This window comes from Micromys minutus (genome assembly GCF_963924665.1).
Source record: "Micromys minutus genome assembly, chromosome: 17".
Lineage (NCBI taxonomy): Eukaryota > Metazoa > Chordata > Mammalia > Rodentia > Muridae > Micromys > Micromys minutus.
The window spans coordinates 3,359,007-3,372,533 of NC_137952.1; the positions used below are offsets into that span (position 1 = coordinate 3,359,007).

The 13,527-nt window shown below is 51.6% G+C and overlaps 1 protein-coding gene across 2 annotated transcripts in view; it reads right to left on the reverse strand.

The window, feature by feature from the left end:
• The window catches only part of TSPAN18 (tetraspanin 18), a 122,958-nt gene extending 113,490 nt beyond the window's left edge, over window positions 1–9,468 (reverse strand). For both annotated transcript variants that reach the window (XM_080931052.1, XM_080931051.1), the window contains exon 1: window positions 9,265–9,468. The gene's annotated coding sequence lies outside the window, so the exon portion shown is untranslated. The remainder of the gene's footprint in view (window positions 1–9,264) is intronic.
• Between the last annotated feature and the right edge of the window lie 4,059 nt (window positions 9,469–13,527).

Consider the following 13,527-nt stretch of genomic DNA (forward strand, 5'->3'; position numbering starts at 1 on the left):
ACAAGTGCAGGAGACAGATGGCTAGTCACGGAGACAGACTGCTTTGTATGAACCCCCTCAAGGTAGTCAATGGTAACTTAGTCAGCAGAGAGCAGACAGCGCTGGGAAGAAAGGGTAGAGAGAAGCAACCCTGCCAGGGGACGGTCGGCCAGTCGGAAGCTCCCCAGGTAAGCCTGCTCGGGAGAGAGCCACAGCAACGAGAGGATTTGTAAAGGCAGGAAAGGGTGGACATTAGTGTGTGGGGGGCTACTGTATTAGCAATGGCCAGTCCTGGTTACCCATATGCTACAGAAGCCTTCTGGGTCCTTGGGTGGCACTAAAGATGGGGTCTGGGGACATCAATGGGGATAAACGTAGGTAGAGTCTAGCTGGAGACAGGGACCTAGAGCAGGCTGAAGTGCGCGTGAGGGTGGAAAAGACGCTGTGCACAGGCAGCTGGTTGGTGGTCCCCACCCTCAGACTCACGCTCTCAGTACACAGTGGAGGAGGGAGCACCAACAGGAATCAGCACTGTTCATCAGCAGACCCAGGCAAGCACACCCATTAGGGCCTTTGTGTCACAGTGCCCAAAATGCACAACAAAGACAACCTTCAGGAAGGTGAATTTACTCTGACTTGGGCTTTCAAAGACTTTGGGCACATGGCGGTGAGGCTGTCATGGTGGTGAGAGTAAGCATGGGAGAGCTGTTCAGTTCAATGCTGCTATAGTGTGTAGTGGCTGTAAGAGAAAATGCAGCAAGAACTAAATATGGGTAACGCTTCCAAAATCCCGTCCCTAACAACCCTCTCCCACTAACCAGTCCCCGGCCCTTAAAGGCTCCATAGAGCCCAAAAATAGTGCCACTTGGCCAATGTTCCCAATAACTTGTGGGAGATAATTCACACCAAGCTGTCATGGCTTAATGTGGAACATGCCCGAGTTTGTAGGGGTTCAGACAAACCTCACACCTTTTCCCCTTACTTAGCCATCTACCAAGCACATAACTTATGCACCTTAGCTCTTTATTCTGCAAAACATGTGGGTGCAGTTTATCCTCCACAAGAGTGTTGCTTCTGTGCAGGTGTGTGGGGAAGGGACGGAGTACTTGGTTTTGCCTTACTGTCCCCACCCTTAAACTGAGGCTTCGATAAGTCACCTACAGTCACACAGCTGACCAGGGTTAGAGTTTGATCTCAACCTGTGGGACTGCAGAGCTAAAGTCGGCCTCAGGTGCTCAAAGCCTCACTGGAACACAGGAGAACTTTCCAACAGCTTTTAGAACACTTCCTTCTAGACGTGCTTCATGGGAATCCATACGTTGTTCACGCAAAGATATGTGTGAATACATATACAACTTTGTCTGGCGATATTGTTACTGCTAATACTATTTCCCAGTGAGAAACTATCACTGCCAAGACCTTCACACACACATGCATACACACACCTCAAACAGGTTTGAATAGATCTTTACAAGTAGTTGGGCTACTTGGAAACAAAAATACTCATTATTTAAATTCAATTACATAGCAACCATTTTCTTAAAAGATCGTTTTTATTTGAGCTTATTATGCGGTGATCATCAGTTGCTTGTATTCCTCAAACTATCTCAAAAAGAAAGGATTATCAAACAAAAGGGAGGAACACACACACACACACACACACACACTCACCCCAGCTATTGAAAAGAAACATATCTCTCTTAGTTTGTTTATTCTTCCAAAAGATGCTCAGCTGCAGTCTTTTCTCCTTCTTTTCAGCATTCTGAGATGAACCCAGGGCTCCAGGGTTGGAAGCAATTTCAAGTATCACCTGAATAGGTTTCTCCTATGAGGGTGAGGCATCAGATGCTCACGGTGGGACTGGCAGATGGTCTAGCCAGTACTGTGCCTGCTATGCCAACCTGAGGACCTAAGTTCAGATCTCTACCCACAAAGGAACTGCATGAGTGGCACGCATCTTTATCCTGGACAGAGGAGATTGTAGAATCCACTGAAGCACAGTGGCTCCATAGTCTATTCAAACCTATGAGTATGAGCACCTGGTTCAGTCTCCTCTGAAACCTTGTCTCAAAAAAAAAAAAAAAAAAAAAATGGAAATCAACAGAGGAAGACAACCAACATTGATCTCTGATCTCAATGCAGATATGTATACATACACCTGTATATGCATGTACACAAACACACACACACACACACACACACACACACACACACACGGACACTCATAGAATATACAAGAGTTTTCCAGAGCCAAATAGAACCAGACCCAAGGCTTGGAGGCAGTGCAATATATCACAAAAGGTGGCCGACAGCCACTCGAAGGCTAAGTACGAGCTACATTCTAGTCTAACTATTAACTTTATGATGCTGATATATTCCCAAGCCTGCTAGGGACCCAGGCTCGGAACCTGGCCCCCTTCAGTTACAAGTCTTTAGGCACAGAGGATGGAATGCCCCCAGGCTCACAATTCACCAGGAAGCTCAGCCTATGCTGCAGACCTGTGCATCAGCAACACCCAGCAACCCTCACTGGCTCTCACAGCGTAAGTAGGCAGGACCTCAGAGGCTACTGCTTGCCTTGGCCCCCAGCAACTGATTTTCTCAGCAAGACACCTCTGGGAAAAAAAATCATCAAACAACAACAAAAGGCCCCTGAAGACCAACAACGCAGTCTGGAGGAGTCTTGAAGAGAGTGAAAATGGCCCTTCACCTGTGCAATCCAGTTCAGTAGGGGGAGGGGACAGATGGTCTTCTAGACCCTGCCAAGCCCAGGCCCCTGAACCCTGTGAGATAAAAAGGTAAATACAATGTTTGTGGGGACCAAATCAAGACAGAGAACAGGTAGAGCTCAGAGAAGGACAGAAACCCATGAGAGGCAGAAGGCCCATGAGTTGGTTACCTGGTGCAGTGTGTGTGATGCACCAGTCCCTTGGCAGGGAACGAGTGAGCAGGTGGATTCCACGCAGTTAACCGACTCAATCGCAAAGCCATGCCTACACCTCAGCCAGGTGAGCTGTGCACCCCTGCTCCCAACCCTGTGTACGCCTGTGTTCCAGCAAGGGCTCCTGAGGCTTTGTGGAAGGTGCTGCTCTCTCTGGTCACCCCTCCCTTGAGTATTCAGCAGTGCCTCTTGGCCAGAAGGTAGGCTGGAAGCATCCAAGAGCTGGAGTCTCTGAGAGCATCCTTTATGAGTGACACTAAATCTGGTGACTAACAAGTGAGCTTCCCCTGCCTGGTGGAATGGAAGCGTGTTTTATACAGTTGTTTACAGAGTCCTCAAAGAACTGGGCCCAGCAGCCCACAGAGGGCAACTCACTTCTTTCTCATGTATAAAGGATTGGCCCTTAAATCCCTGATTGGAAATCTGATGTTGGAAATACCCTACAAAAGCAAGGCAGGCTGATACAGGGTGAGTGAGTGAATGAGAAGTATGGGACAGTGTGTAGGAAGTCACTATGAGTGAAGGGCTTTGGTAAAGGCCAAGTATCTGTCATGGCTGCCAGCCTGGCTGAGGACTTGAACACAACCAGGTAGCTGTGCTTAGACATGCCTGCCCTGTGCCCGAGGACAAGTTGCCTCCTCTGATTCTTGCATCAGGGAGAGGACCTGGGTGTTTGAGCCTTTCACTTCTCTGGGTTGGAGCTGGGATGGCCTTTCTTCTGCTGCTTGTATCCAGCCCTAAGTCATTCCATGTGGGATCCACAGGGGTGTTCTGTGAGCCAGCGCCTCATTCTCATTCCCATGGGTGCCTGCTAAACCTGCTTGAAGCCACAGCCATCAGCAGAGCCTGCTCCTCTGGCAGGGTCCCTGAATGTCAGGAAGCAGGTGGCCCAGCCTGCTTCCCACGAGGCTGTACACACATAGCCAGCCTGAAAGCAATCTGTCTCAGCAGTAGAGATGGCCATGTTGGAGTGGGTTGGGTGGCAGGGAGCCATCCCTAGCAGTATCTCTGGGCTCAGGACCCATGAAAGGGCTAGTTCACTCCAAATCTATCTCCTATTCTCGACTGAAGCTCTGTTAGTTCATCAAGAGACAGAGCTCAGTCCTGAGCTCAGAGGGCTCAGGGTGGGCAGGAATTGGAGCCTTTCACCAATAGGCAGAATCTGTCTCTGTGTTGGACAGGATCTAGCTGTTCTCCTGGAGCTGCCCTTTCTGTTTTCACCAGGCACACAACCTCACGCTCTAGCTCACATTGTTTATCCCAAACTAGACTCTCTCCTTCCACGCCCCTACCCTTCTCTTTGGACTTCCAGATGAGTCCAGCACCCTTGGCTCTCTGACTCCCCACTCCCACTGAGACGAACACAGAAGAGTCACCTTATGAGGGAATGGGAGGAGATAGGGCCAGAAGTGATTACTGGAAAAACTTGGAGAAAGTTCTGGAAAGTTCTCAAAGCAGTAAGTTTCAGCAAGCCAAAGGAAGCCATAGAGCAGTGGAAAGTCAGGAAGTGGCTGAGTGTGTTTACCACGTTCCACTTGTCAGCCTCTATGGCCCCACCACCTGAAGTGTGTCACCGGCCCAATATGATCACCTAAAATAATGTCCCCATGTGCAGAATGTGTCCCACCGGGGTCAGTTATGGATAAGCCTAATGTTTGAAGGGCTGGTGGCCCAGTCATCCCAAAGGAGCCTTCCGCTTAGTACTCTGCTGCAAATGCCGTCACCAAGCTGGAGTTTCTTGTTGTCCCAGCTGCCCTTGTGGCTGGTTAGGACCAGGTAACAGATCTGGCCAATGTCCCAAAGCTGAGTGATATGTACCACCTCCTGCTGAAGTATGGAGTACCTGCTGGCATTCCCATCATCCTCTTCTCCTCCTGCAGTGACTTCAGTGTCATCTACATGGCTCAGAAGAGCAGACATAGACATACCCAGACAGAGACATACCACTAAAAGCAGAGATAGACAAGAAGGGAATCTAAGTGCCCAGGCACTGAGGTTCGCTGTCACTAACAGAACACAGAGGCCCTCATTCCGATTTTCACAGATAAGGAATCGGAGGCCACACCATTGCACACTGATCACAGATCCAGGACAGCAACAAACCTCTTCTGTTACAGCCTGTTGTGGCTTCCTAAGGTTGTTCCCCTCCTGTGAGCAACTCTGTCTCCAAACTTCTTAACCCACCTGTCCCCAGAGTGACGTATGCAAGATGAAAGGAGGGATTCTCAGAAGGTGCCCAAGCAAGAATAGCCAAAAGTGTGTGTTTGTGTGTATTTGTTGGGGGAGCAATTTCAAAGAGCCTTACTGGGGTTCTGGGGCTCCCGGGAAACCTGACACAGTGACTGAACACATAGGATAGGGAGCCAAGATGAGCTAAACTCAGACCCAAGTCCCACTGCTAACCCCACATCTCAGAGCCTTATCCTCCTACTTATAAAATGGGAGTTATAACTGAAGCCCCCAGAGACAGATGAGGACAGCGTGTAGTCCAGCCCTGACTCACACAAAGTCTCACATGTCTGTACCATGCAGATATCACAGTTAAGATGGACCAGAACCACAGCCTTCCCGGGGAAGAGGCAGGTGCAGTCTGAACTGTTCCCTCCCCAGGAGTTTGAGGAATGTGCCCCAGCCCAGACAGAGGACACAGTCCCACTTCACAGGCCTCAGACCTGGCCCAGCCCACATGAAGGAATCTGGATCAGCTGGGGGAAATGCAACCCTCAGATCCCAAGAGCGTTTATCTGAAAGTCCAAAGTGCTTTAGAAGAAGAGCCCATGGCTGCAGTGATTTTGGAAGCTGTTTATCGGGCCGGCTTCTCATCAGCACAGGCAGGCTTGGTACCCAGTTAGGGTGGGAAGCTGAGCGGAGAGGAAAGGAAGGCCTGGCAGATAATGGCAGAGGGACTAGACATAACACTGCCTATCCTGCATCAGGACAGGGCTGCCCACTGAGGTAGGAAAGGAAGAAAACAACCAGAAGACCAGCTTATTGACAACATTCCACCCCTAAACACCAACAATGGAAAGATAGTGGTGTTTGCTGTGTCAGATACTGTGCAGAGTAATTTACTTGGATCGTCTCACTGAGGGGCTACTGCAGGCTGAAGGGAGAGATTGCTAATTCCATTTTATAGAACATGAAAGGCACCAAAAGGTGGGTGACCTAAGGTTATGTAATTGACAAGCAGGTAGACAGAACTTAAACCCAGGTACTCTAATCACCATGCATTGACTTTTCTAAACAGAGCCTGAGGCTCCGGAAGGGCAGTGACTTAGCTGAGGTCATACAGCCTCATCTATGGCAGACCAAGCCTTCTAATTCCTGCTTCCCTGGGTTTTCCACTGAATCGTGTCTGATCACAGCACTCGTGAGCCTGTTCCTGCGTATGTCTAACCCAGAAGTCCAGGGTGGAAGTCAGGGCCCTACTGAAAGCCTGTGTAGGCTGCGGACACTGGGTTCACCATCTCATTCTTCTTTGTTAAAAAACAAAAACAAAAAACCTGGTGATCTGCCTCATTCCATCAAATGGAACACCAACATTAGTCCAAGGTACCAGCTTTGGTGGCAGGAGGAACCCAAGCTGGCGTGTTTGCCTGAGAGCATCAGCTTGCAGGGATGCTAATCAGTTGCTGTCATCTGTTCCCTGGGACCAAGCCCTAGGTTCTGCACTCTCTATTCAGAGGTCCCAGCTGAGTTCAGACAAATGTTCCTGATTCCTCTTTTAGGTAGCCCATAAAATGGTCCAGAAGAACACCTCTCTGCACAGGAAGGGGTTGCTAAAAAGTGTGTGGTCCAGCCACAACCTCTAGCTCTTCCCAGGGAATGGTGGCTAGATTGGCACCCCAACAAAGACACCTACACCAGCTGCTCTGAGACTCCTAGCAGGGGGTAGGTCACAGCATTTCCTCCACCCCAACCTGCTAGAGAAGAACCAGCATCCAGTTCATTTATACAAGTGGTAGCATCCAGCCTGGCTGTCCAGAACCCCAAAAGCTTTCCTGGATTTAAGTCACAAGGCCCGTCCATCTCCAGAGCTGTCTGAGAGGGAAGCAGGGCCACTGTGGAAGGGGGTCATCCAAGTCCTTGATGATTATGCTAACTGTCTGGATTTCAAAACTGCCTTTCCTCCTCTACCAGCCCCTTCCCACAAACACCCCTAATACCTTCACTCCAAACCTGCCCCAAGTCCAAAGCACTGAGCTGCCATTTAGATCGTAGGGAACTATTTCCAGGCTGCTGTGGAAGTTACTAGAAGACTGGGGCAGGGGTCCTTTCTGGATTCAGACCAGTCTGTCCGACACACAAGTCCAGAAGTCTGCTTCCTCAAAGACCCTGGAGATTCAATGGCTGATTGGCATTTTAGACCTGGGGACAGATGAGTCAAAGAAATGAACCCCATCTTGGATTACAGAAAAGTCAGAGACTGGGGAAACTTCCTGGAGTTCAAGACAGCACCAGAGACATGAGCAACTTTGGAAGGTGGGGAGCCTCTGTATTCTCTTCAGTGTGAGGGTTGGAGTAAGAACAGCACCCAGAATCTACAGGCATTTGGGTTGGGGACATGCTAAGATCCAAGTTCCAGGGGTGGGCGGGGCTGTTCAACTAGGCTTCACAGACACACTAAAACCAAAATAAACCACACACTTCTTTTGTTTTCTGGCATGTCTTAAAGACAAACCCAGAGACAAGGGCTCCTCACCCTTCCTTTACCTCTGCGTTGGCTCTGCCATTCCAAACAGAAGCCAGGCTGATAAGATGATTTTTCTAATGGAAACTTTGCTTTGAACCAGGGCACTAGGTACATGCAATAAACACACGTGGCTTCTACCCAGGCTGAAGAGTCTTCATGACCCATCCCAACACCTTAGTGTGTGTGTGCTGGGATGTGTGGAGCACAAATTCCAAGGAAGGACGCATGAAAACTTCCAGTCAGTGTGAGGCCACCGTCTCCAGTGAGCTCATGTGTACTCTCTTGGGGGAGCATAGAGGAGTTTAGTGGGAAGAGAAAGTGCCAGTCCCTCCAGGGTCCCCTCCACAGGCACACAACAAAGATGACACTGCACACAACACAGCAGTCAGCGTGTCTCTTTCCACGGACACAATACGGGAGTCTAAGAGGACAGGCAGGAAGGTGAGTTTTCACCAGGATGTGGGATAAATTCATCTGGGACCTCAGGCCCAGGACATGGGGTGCTCTCCGTGATGGCTGGGGAGTATAACCCTTTTGATGAAACTACAGAAATTCCTATGCCCTGAGAGTACCTACGCCCAGAAACAGGACAAATCCTGCCCACCTCGCCCAGAGATCTGGCTGGGACCAGGACAAAAGATGCCATTTTACAAAAAGGGCTGGGTTTCTGTAACTTCAAGTAAATACCAACTGTTCCTCCCCAGTGTCTCCATGCTGGCTTGCTGTTCGCGGAAAGTTTCCTTTGTTTTTCTGGATGTAAATTGTTTGCTCATCCTTGCCAGCAGCACACCTCATGACACTCTGGTCGTTGCACACCAGTCTCATAGTGGGGCCCTCTGCCCGATTCTCTGGGGCAAGGTGGGGAGCTCCTCCAGACAAACCCCAAGCTCCTTTGCTGTGGTCCCTTTGCTGTTCCATGAACTCAGAAACTCGGTCTGTGAAGCTGCTAGGCTGGACTGGGAAGTCGATCCGGCCGGGGAAGCGCGCCCCCTGGCGAGGCAACTTCCCTCAGCGTAAGCAGGACCCGGAGCCCGCGCGCGCCCACCTCGCCCAGCTACGCTGGGAACCCGCGGCCACCACACCCCACATCCGGCCTCAAGGAGCTCAGGACCCTCCTGGGAGCCTCCTGGGTCTCCACATCCACGGAGCTGAACACCTTCCCTCGCAGGGAATGATAACCCGGGTGCGAGAGCAAATCTAGGAGCGTTCTTCTGGCCCGCTACCAGGGTCCCACAAGGCGACGAGCCCTCGGTGCCCCAGCCCGATCGGCGATCCGCCGCGCCCAAGCCCGGCTCCGAGTCCCCGTTCGTGACATGCCCGTGCTCAGGATCACCTGGGCGCACCCCTTCACTCTCGGTACAGCCCTGGCCAACACATCAGACCTGGGAGTCCCACCTGCCGCCTGACTGTCGCCTGAACCCCGGAGATCGCCGGGAGCAGAATGGCTGCACCTGACCAGGGCAAAGTCTGTGACCTGAGCATGCTCTGGGTCACTAAGTGCAGCGCTGTCCCCGCCCCCAGGGGAGTCGCAGCAGAACTTGGTGGCCTCTTTCCCGAGCGTCCTGAAACACGCATTGGTCCGGGATCTCCCCAGAAGCGCGTGGTGGCCCGGGGTTGTTACGCACAGAGGGGCTCAGTGGTTGTATCCTACCTGGCAGAGACTCGGCCGCGGGGTAAAGTTTCCCTAGGCGCACAGTGCGCTCGCAACTTGCGGGGCACCGGTAGTCCTGCGCCGCGGCGCTGGGCCAGGCGTCAAGGCGACGATGAACGGCGACGCCCGCTGGGGGCCAGGGCCCGGCGGCCTGGTGTGGCTGGGCTTTGGAATCGGCACAGCGTTGCGTCCGCCTGCAGCCCCTGAGACGCCAGCGGCAGCTGCAGCGGCTCACCCGCCACCGCCGCCGGCCACACCTCCCGCCACCCTCCGGCCCGCCCTCCCGCTCCCTCCGCCCCAGCCTCCGCCCCTCGGTCTCCTGTCGCCACTGCTGCCGCCGCGGTGCTGGCGCCTCTCCGGAGCGGACTCGGCCCTCGTGGTCCACAGCCGCTCTCTCACCCAGCCGGTTCTGGCGCGTGATTTCTGGGGCTGTGGTCTCCTGATTTCCTCTGCACTTCTAATCTCAATGTCTGAATTTAGGAGATGGAGGAGTGCGAGGGTGACATCCTGGACTGGGACATTTATTCCCGGGAAGCCTTCTGGTCATCACACCCTTGTGGGACTGCAGGGCTGGGGTGTGGGATTCCAATGCGATGTCGTCTCTTGGTTTCCCACTTACTGCCAGGGAAGAACCGGCTGGGAGACTGTGCAGCAGGATGTGCAGTCTTATTGTTGGTGACCGCTTCTAGACTGGTGAGCCTTCCCAACCCCATCAGCTGCAAACGGTGGCTGGCGCTGCTCAGGACCAGACCTGAGACTCTCACCACATCCTCTCCCCGACCCTGGCACTGGGTTTCAGTAAGACAGCTAACCTATGCCGTACAGGCCCATACAAAATTCACAAGGAGGCACAGAAGATCCACGACCTGAGAGAAACTGCCACACAAAGGCTCAAACGGCAACTCCTGTTCCCTCGTTGGCAGCAATTATCACTGCCTCAGCTTTGATGAGTCTACTTTGAAAAGTTCTGTGAGGACACACACAGACATATACAGACACACAGAGAAACACACACACACACATACACAGACACTCACATACACACACACACACCAAACTACACTCTACAGGAGACCTCTCGGCCCACTGACCTCATCCGGGACGGACACTCTTGAGTTCAAAGTGGAAGATGGTGTGGTCAGGATGTGAGATAGTTTAGAAGGGTAGACAGAAAAACAGATGTGGTCTTTTCAAGCCCACAGACTAAGAAGTAAAATGTCTAAGGTCTCGGGGCTGTTCCTTTGACCCACTTCAGACTCAAGAGAGAGGCCAAGGAGGGGATTTGCCAGAGGCATGTAGTTGTGGGAACAGTGGACTGGTGTATAGGCATGAAAGTCTGTCAAAAATAGACACTTCTTCAGCCTTCCAGTGAGAGTCAAGGGGAGGCCAAACCTGGGACTGAGAACCCCTGCAGGCTCTTCACACAAGGCTGCTGCTGTAAAAGTCATGGCCCTCTTGGGAGCAGAGAGAAGCATCACAGAAACAGAAGGAGCTGTGAGGGAGAGGGCCCAGGCTGGGCACACAGGAGGGCCCTTTAAAGACTTAGCTTTGGTAAAAGCAGGCACCGAGTAGTTGAGGGGAGACAACACCTGGGGGCCAGCGAGATAGCTTAGGTACCTGCCACCCACACTCCACCTCAGAAACAACTGAGTAGATGAAGAAAAGACTGGGCTGCCTGAGTGTCCCACAGCCAGCAGGACAGTGGTTGGAGCTCCAGGTCTTCTTCTGTCTCCCTTACACCGTGAGCCTGACTGGGCCCCAGGATGAGGGCTGCCTGCCTAAGTGCTTCCTTTAAATCAGCGCATATTTTATATTTTGTTTTACTTAAACGAGTTTGTTTTTAAATAGTGGTGTGTTCTACTGCGGCCGTAAATGGAAAAGCAGCGTCGGATTGCTATAAATAGAGGAATATCATAAAACAAATACAGTGCGAATAAGATGCTGTCATTAAACTCCCCAACAATGGATCTACAGTCATAATAAAAGAAAGTGTAACCAGACACCCGGCTGCTTTGTCCTAAGGGCTGAGCATCTCCAGGCTTACTCCCTCCTGGAGTGCAGGGAGTGACGGAAAGGTTGCTAAAGACATATTAGCAACCAATGTGGGACACCCCACATCAGGAAACATGATTCCTGTATAGCCGAGGCAGAAAAGTGCCCTTTTCTCCCCCATAATGGGGACCCCGGAAGTTTGCCCCATGAGACGTAAGACCACATTTTGTTGCTGTGAAAGCTAGTCTCTTCCTCTTTACAGAACAGCTTAGTCTTAGTGTTTCCACATGTAAAGTCGAGCAAGCAACCTGTAGAATCCCTTCAACTGTTCTTTCAAGAGAGCACAGAAATTCCCCAAATGGTGGCTTATCACCAGTTTTCAGGCAGGCAATGGAATATTCCGAGGAGACAGTGGGGAGGGGAGAGAGACAGTCTAGGGGTGAAATGAAAATGTCAGCCAGCCCTGACCAAGGAGAGTCCAGGTTAGAATGGACCCAGGAGCAACCTGGCTCAGAAGGTTCTAGATCCTTTGTTTGCCCATTCCAAAGAATCTCTGTGGAGAATTCACTGTAGCCCAGCTATTTTACCATCTAGAGGGGAATGCAGAGAAAGAGCGATCGGTCAGCTTGACAGATGAGGAACCCAGCGGTGGCTTGGGCCTCCTGAACTCCCAGCTTTAGGGAGGGTCTTGATAGTTAATACTGTCAACTTGACAGAATCTGGACTCATCTGGAAGATGAATCGCTGTTATGTATACAAGGGAGTTTCTAAATTGGGTTAATTGAAGTGAGAGGATTGTGGGTAGCACCATCACATGGTGGGGGGGGGGGTATCCTAGACTAAGTAGGAAGAAAGGGGGCTGAGCATTAATATCACCCTGTCCTCCCTCCCCTCCCTCCTCCCCCTCCCTCTCCTCCCTCCCCTCCCTCCCTCCTCCCCCTCCCTCTCCTCCCTCCCCTCCCTCCTCCCCCTCCCTCTCCCTCCTCTCCCCCTCCCCTTTCTCCCTCCCCTCCTTCTCTTTCTTCCTCTCCCTCTCCCTCCTCTCCCCCTTCTCTTTCTCCCTCTCCCTCCCCTCTCTCTCCTTCTCTTTCTTCCTCTTCCTCTCCCTCCCCTCCCCTCCCTGTCCTTCTCTTTTTCCCTCTCCCTCTCTTTCTCCCTCCTCCATCCCCTCCCTCTCTCTGAATCTTGATGGTAAATGACTGTGACCAGCTGCAGCACCTTCCTCGACATGTCTTTCTGGTGCTGGGCTGTCCCTTCAAACTGTGAGCCAAAATAAACCCTTGCTTCCGTAAACTGCTGCTTACACACAGGAAGTATGGGAGAAATAGATTTTGAAAAGGCTTACCTCTCCCCTCAAGGAGTTCTTTTTTCCAATACCACCCCCCCCAAAAAAGCCCAAAATGTCCTATTGCCTTAAAAGTCTCAAGTCAAGTGCTGGGACTCAGCCCCTGGACAAGGGACAATGACATTCTTGCACAAAGAGGCCTGAGCCAGGAGCCAGGAGACTGCAGTCTGGAGCTCTGCCCTGAATGAGCTTCATTGCTCACAACTGGAACGTGAGGCCCCAGTGTAAACATGGGTTCTGGCTGGGCCGTCAAACCCTGCTCCAGCACCCCGAGAATTATGAAAAAGGGGAGAAACACCATCTCCTCTCTCTGGCTCCACTCAGGTCTTCGTCATGGGCTCTGTGCCATGGCAAACTACTTAAGATTTAAAAGAGCACGTGTCTTTATGAGAAAGACTGGCTAGTGACTCGGCTTTTAGGGGGAGTGCTGCCTTGGGTCTCCAGCACCCTAAGTGGAGGTTGCCCTCAGACATTTGCATAGAGAATTCCAACCCTGCTGCCAGGAGTAGGGCACTTGAAAGCTCTGGTCTTTCTTCTTTCCTTCCTTGCCTCCTTTCTTTCTTTCTCCTCTCTTTGTGCATGTGTGTGTGTGTGTGTGTGCATGTGCCTGTGTGTGTGTGTGTTTGTGTGTGTGTGTGTGTGTGTGTGTGTGTGTGTGTGTGTGTGTGTGTGTGTGTGTAGGGGCAGCAGTACATAAGCCCCAACACACATATGGCTCTCAGAGGACAACTTTGTGAAGTTGATTCTCTCCTGCCTTCAAGTGGTTTCTCTCCTTCACTAACATCTTATTCTTCCAGTCCAAGTTACCTAATCTTCCCAAAGACTCCATGGTGGCCATCCTCCTGGCTTTGTGTGCAGTAAGGTTCTCAGGGATTCTCTGGCACATGTTCCACACTAGGTAAAGCTACTCCTGAGGGACACCTGCC